Raw genomic sequence first — 6985 nt, 5'->3', positions numbered from 1 at the left:
GGTAAAAGGCAGTATGCAACCTAGAAGGTGCACGTAAATGGAAAACAAATGCAAGTTTGCACTGAAAGAAGTTTATTCACACAAAAATATTTACACAGAATTGTGAGAGAAGTAGTAGAGAAATTAAAAGAAAAAATAAACGAATAATGACTTAGTTGATTACGGCATGGCAGCTGTCGCATAATCTCTAGCAAGCATCGATTATGCATGCTGATGTCTCAGAATGCTTGCAGAATGAACCAACCCTGCACAGACACAAGATGGTCAGTGTTAACATCATGTTCAGGTTAGCATATCACATACATAGAACACCTTTTTAAGGTTCACATGAATGATAAAATTGTGACCGTCATCCCTGTTTACTTGCAGAGGAGATGGCAAGGATGGGGCACATTATTCAACGCATATCCTTTACTGCGTTGTATTTACTACGTGTTATTAAAATTAGGAAAGTGTACTAAATGGGTTTCTCTACCAATTAACTGCATAAATGAGTTACTCACTAAAAAAGTTAATTACATGGTTTATTCATGGTGAAATTTGTAGCACGCACAATAGACACGGACGCAGAGAAGGTGGACACGCGAGCGCTTACTCAAAGCTGGGTATTTTTGGAAGGAATGAAAGTAACAGCGCCAGCTAGCTGCACCGAGCATGTGCAAAACGTGTCATCCATTTTTATATAAACAGATGACAGAGCTTGAAGCAGTATTGAAGAACACAAATGCTTTGTCAGTGATAGCAAGCAATGGCTGACTGATGCATTTTTAAGCACGCCTTATTATACGGAACGCTTCTGTAATTTGACGTGTTCGTTTATTTTTACTCGAAAACAAAATATGAGTGTCAAAAAATACCGGTTCACAATGACATAGGTTGCAGTGGTTAAACAGGTGCGAATGATTTTCTTTCACATTCGCACTTGTCTATCCAGTGCAACCTATGTCATTGTGAACCGGTTCGCTGAAGAATATGTACTTGTGAACCGTGAAGCTATACGCTCAATATTTTACTATTTCTCATCCTGTGCAGCCAGAGTAGGAAAGAGCAAAGAATGAGTTCATGATCACACAATATTTACCAGACCTTAGGTCATTGCGAACGCTGTGAAAACGAAGTATTTGTACGCTTCGTGTTTATAGCAACTTCAAGCGAACCCCATGACGCGGGGCAGCTGAAAAAGGTAAGAAAATCGTTCTTAAAACATTTCACGTCGTTACAGTTCGCGCTATAATAACCTGCCAAAATGCGGCATTAGAAACTGAAATAAAATAACATCAAAATAATATGTTTGTGAAAAATGGTGGAAAAGAACATACCTTTTATTATAATTTGGAGATAGAGAAAACTTCGGCGCATAGCAGTCTTGAGGAACAGCTGTTTGCTATTTGTGCAGTTTAAAACACGGACAGTGCCAATATTAAATCACTTCACACGACACTGCATCACAGCTGGCAGAGAAGTTCCAGAAACGCTCACATCACGGAACGAAGAAGGCACCGTGGGCTTCGCAAACACCTTGCTGGTTGGCTTGCATCGATGAATTAGCTACAACACAGCATAAGCATAAATAGCAGCAAAAACAGCTGGATTGCTGCTACAATACGCCACGAAACACCTACATCTCTGCGACCGTACCATGCTGGCGTCGCAAAGGAACTGATGGCGATTGCGATGGTCTCCCTCTTTGCCTCGACTCGGCCAACTGTCAAATTTGTGCGCATGCGCGGGGAGGCATGTGACATTCTTTCCATCCACCTGCTTCGCCTTGACCGCCGCGGAACTAAAGCCCCTCTTTAAGCCGAAACATGCCCCCCCCCCTCCCCCCGCTACCTTGCGATGGTTGACTCACACCTAGACATTCCTCGCCTCTTGGTGAAAGCTGTGGCCGGCCTTTGTGTACGTACCCCTTTCTGGGAACTGCACTTGAAGGGAGGAATGCCCCTCATGGCCGAGGTTGAAAAAAAAAAAAAATCTGAGAAGGCAGCCGGCTCAATTTTGTTGGGCATTAGGGGCTGTATAGTTTTATCTTTCGAGACAATTATTGTTCTGAAAACCGACTTTTTTTCTCGAAATGTAATACGCATAGAAAAATAAAATCATATTGGGTAAATTATGTGAATATTCTATTTTGCGCAAGAGCATCCTTTAGCACTTGCTGCTTTCAAAGACAAAACATTGCTCCCTGGCGCCCAGCGGTGAAGCACATTGTAGTACTATTTTTATAGTCAAGTACATGTCCGAGGCGTGGCGGCTATGACGTCAGCAGTTTTCAGACGCCCGAAGCACGACAAAAGCATGGCCTTTGATATCCTGGCTGTTGGTATACGGAATGCCATTATTACGGATGTCATGATGACCCCTTGTCGGAGCTCAAAATTTTGTCGCCGTGTTGTGAAGCAAGATCACTGAATGTTAAGAGTGCATAATTATTTCTTTTCGATCTGTTTTCACACCACAGCAAGCTACCATCACCATAAAGCACATCAGTTGACATAGTTACTTTGCCTTCACTTTGATACAAGGTCCTATTTCCTTTAATGTGCAGAAGCCGTCGGTAGGAGGCAGGGACGAAAGCGTGCGAATAGGAACGCGTAGAAAGCTAAATTTTTTACACTGTAAGGGTAATCTAATTATTTTTTCACAGAAAAGTGTTGCTTGCACAGAGTTCAGCTTTTCTTTCTATTCGACCTGTGCGCTTCTCAGGTCAATACCCGCTCTCACTCAGCAGTAGTTGTATTTTGCAGCCTTTTGGACATTTGAGCGGCAACGTTCCAGCGCCGTGTTACCCCGAGTTTCGGCTCTTTTTCTTCTTTTTAACAAATATCATGACGCTACTATGCTGGCACGTTCCAGCTTAGGGCGTACTATTTATATCGCAGATAGCACTGACCTAATTATCTCGTTGCAAAGCTAATTGGTGGCATTGCAATATCAGTGCGTGGTAAGGGCAAATTTATGCTCGAGCCTTACACCACACCAGCTGCCTGCCCGCACGCATGTGGTCGGGTGAAAATTTGCACATTTCGTAGACTGGTACACACACTTCGGTTTACACTGCATGTGCGAGCCCAGTGTATGCCAAAATTTGTGAACCAGTGGGCGAAATGTACAGTTTTCTGCACGACCGCACGCGTCACGGCTCAAGCGTAAATCGGCCTTTAATTAACCAGCCCCAAGGTCGGGATAAAGCTCTGTAACTGGTGTGCGGCTTGCACAGTAGTCCGCTATCACACCGGTCAGGTGGTGTAGCGCAAGCAAATTTTCTCGGAGTGTGCTGACCTCACCGCACGCTCACGTAGTCCAGTAGATCCTCTAAAAGATTAGTTCTAACAATTTACGAACATATTTCTTTAAACATTTTAGGAGCACTCCGTCAACAACCGGCTACCGACTTGGATTGGGACTATGATTTAAAACAAAGAGCTTGACTCCTGAGTATGTCATATATCGGCATTAATGTGTGTTTGAAAAATTTATCAAAAACTCTCAAGTTACTTCCCATTCTAAATATTTTTTTGGCAAACAGTACGAGCTGTGGACGTACTGAGGATACATGTCCTTCAAACAAAAAAATATAGTTCGATGATGTATAGTACAACATTCTTTACACAAAAGTAACGAGCCTTCTGACGCAGTACTGAAGTGGTTATAGAGATAAAAGTTAGAAAAATACATGTTGATGGGGACCTTAAGATATTCTATGTGCAAAAGTAAGAAGGAAGTCTTTTACGGTGTATTAAATATATTCTTTATACAAAAGTAAGAAGGAAGTCTATTAACAGTGTATTTAAAACATTCTTTATACAAAAGTGAGAAGAAAATCTGTTGACAGTGTATTGAAAATATTCTTTATACAAAAGTAAGAAGGAGGTCTTTTAACGGTGTATTTAAAACATTCTTTATACAAAAGTAAGAAGAAAGTCTGTTAACGGTGTATTGAAAATATTCTTTATACAAAAGTAAGAAGGAGGTCTTTTAACGGTGTATTTAAAACATTCTTTATACAAAAGTAAGAAGAAAGTCTGTTAACGGTGTATTGAAAATATTCTTTATACAAAAGTAAGAAGGAAGTCTTTTGACTGTGTATGAACAAATGTTACTAGAATGTAAATGTTAATAGACTGTCAATAAAGTTAATAGAAAGTTGGTAGGAGTTCTAAAGAATGTTAACGTTCATTTTTATAAGGGATTGCACACTGCAAAAAAAAAATGCGACAGCCCACGGCCTGCCATTGAACCTGGTCACTCGGGCCAGGCTGGAAACGAAGCCGCCCACGATGACACGCAAGGTGCCGCACACTGGGCGCATCATTCTCCGGCGTTTTCCAAACTTGCCGAGCCCTCTGCTCTACATCGCGGTCACGCATGGGACCGAATGGTCACGTTAAGGCAAATCCTGCTCCACTAGCGCAGAGACTGGGTATTTTTCTCCGCAGCATACAAAACACTGAATAAATCTCAATCCACGACTTGGCGACTACTTCAGACGCGAACTTTCCCAAACCCTTTGCCATAAAACCGCATTTGCCCCGATGCATACTCCCCACTCTGCAAAGCTTGTGAGGAAAGCGTAGACCTCGATCACATTGCCTGTTCATGCCCTAAGAGCCGATTTACGCTCAAAACACCCATCGCCGCACGCCGCAGCGCACGCAGGCGGTTCGTGAAAAACGGGCGGTCGTCGCGATCGGTCACAACATTGCATTTACTCTGAAACCGCATGGTGCGGTGCGGTTCGCATGCGCCCTCTGGTTGTCCAAATAGGTAAAGAGCAACTGGCAACATGCATCAGCGAGTTGGCAGCCTCGTCTGCTGGCGACCAGCAATACTTCGCGCCGTGCCACGATTTTGTTATTAAGTTTGCTCTCATATTAGTTATTTTTTTATTAGTTAGCTCGAGCGGTTCGCATGCGCCGGCATACGCACTTCGGTATGGGGACGCGACGTCTGTTGAAAGCCAGGAAACATTCGGCAGTCCACACCATCATTGGATTTCGCCCTCACCTTTCTACTCAAGACGCTATGTTGCAGCTCAAACATCAAGTGCTAAACGATCGTTCCCGTAACATGAAAGCCATCCTCGGACTCGACCTCGCTCAAGCCTTTGATAACATTTCCCATGCAGCTATCCTTGACCAGGTCTCCAACCTCCACCTGGGAGAGCGAGCCTACAATTACATCCGTGACTTTCTCTCCAATCGCACGGCTACCCTCTCGGCCGGGGATTTACGATCAGACAAGCTTCCCCTTGGCAGCAAAGGCACCCCGCAAGGTTCAGTTATCTCTCCCATGCTCTTTAACTTAGTCATGATTGGCCTTGCCAAGCACCTACAGCAAGTCGACAATATCAACCATACCATCTACGCCGACGACATCACCATCTGGTCGTACCGAGGCAGTGATGGTCAAGTGGAATCAGCCCTCGAAACAGCGATTGACACGGTTGAAGCCTATCTCCAAGGAACCGGACTGCGCTGTTCGCCGGCTAAATCGGAGCTTCTGTTATACAAGCCCATTCAGCGGGGTCGCCCTCCCAAACACCAATCTGATCACCGACCCTGTGACGCCATCACCCTACGCCTTCAAGATGGCAGTCCTATCCCACACGTCCCTAGTATCCGGGTTCTCGGTCTCACCATCTCTACCAACGGCTCCAACGCCTTGGCTCTCAACAAGATCTCTGCCCAATCGCAAAACACCCTACGACTTCTTAAACGTATATCTAACCGTCGAGGAGGACTCAAAGAAGAAAGCCTTCTCCGACTCGTCCAATCCTTTGTCATATGCCACATTACGTACGTTGCTGCGTACCTCAACTGGTACCGGGCTGAGCAAAACAAGCTTGACACCCTCATACGAGGGGTCTACAAGCAAGCACTTGGGCTCCCGCATTGCACCAGCACTGAACTCTTCAACCAACTGGGAGTTCACAACAACCTTACCGAACTCATTGAAGCCCAACAACGCTCCCAGCTTGAACGGCTCACCCTTACTGAAACGGGGCGCTTTATTCTGTCCACGCTTGGCTTCACCTACCATCAGCAACAGGGCCCCAAACAACCGATCCCGACCGACATACGTAGCTGGATCTACATAGACCCTATCCCTAGAAATATGCACCCTGAATACAACAGGGCCCGGCGCCAAGCTCGGGCCGGAGCTATCATAAAAGCCCTTGCCCACGTACCTGGCGTCACATTTGTTGATGCAGCCCAATACTCCCATGGCACACGATTTGTGGCCGTCGCCACACGCGATGGAGCCCTACGCCACGCCTGCAGCGTCACTACCCCCACTTCCGAGACGGCTGAAGAAGTGGCCATCGCCCTGGCCACTTTAGATCCCACCTGTCACACCATAGTGTGTGACTCTCGCTCAGCCGTTACTAACTTCAGCAAAGGCCGTATTTCTCCCCAAGCTCTTCGCATCCTCTGCCAGGCATCACACTCTAAAGACAGCATAATCTCCCTAACATGGATCCCGGCCCATGCGGGCCCTGTCCACCCACACCTCCCCAATCTCAACGAGGTCACCCACTCCATTGCGCGAGGTCTAGTCAACCGCGCCGGAGTCACTGGAGATGAGTTGGACACCAGGGAAAGTCTGACAACTTATAACGATCTCGTTAAGGCATTTCACCTCAGTGGCCGAATCTTCCCCCCGCCTCACCCAAAGTTCAGCCGGGCGCAGGCTACCACCCTGCGTCTACTACAAACAAACACGTACCCTTCACCCGCCCGCCTCCACCTTATATTTCCGGACGTCTACACTACCCCCAACTGCCGGTGCTGTGGAATTCACCCGGCTACGCTTCCGCATATGCTATGGGAGTGCCCAGCACAGTACACCCAGACTAACACCACGACTCTCTCGTCGAGGTTGCATGAGGCTCTGCGGAGCTCCGCCCTCGACGACCAAACCTGGGCGACCCAGCACGCCCGCGATGCGGCGGCGAGGCAAGCCCTCGACGTCCCTTCGTGGG

At 46.4% G+C, this 6985-nt stretch overlaps 1 long non-coding RNA gene across 1 annotated transcript; it reads right to left on the bottom strand.

Moving 5' to 3' along the window:
* Positions 1-211: 211 nt before the first annotated feature.
* LOC142591294 (uncharacterized) lies at positions 212-1398 on the bottom strand. Its single transcript, XR_012830443.1, has 3 exons — positions 1320-1398; positions 1087-1174; positions 212-245 (listed from the first exon to the last, which is right to left on the bottom strand). It is a non-coding gene; the product is annotated as an uncharacterized LOC142591294 (long non-coding RNA).
* Positions 1399-6985: the final 5587 nt, after the last annotated feature.

The sequence above is a fragment of the Dermacentor variabilis genome, chromosome 8 (genome assembly GCF_050947875.1).
Source record: "Dermacentor variabilis isolate Ectoservices chromosome 8, ASM5094787v1, whole genome shotgun sequence".
NCBI lineage: Eukaryota > Metazoa > Arthropoda > Arachnida > Ixodida > Ixodidae > Dermacentor > Dermacentor variabilis.
This window is presented reverse-complemented; position numbering and strand designations above follow the sequence as displayed.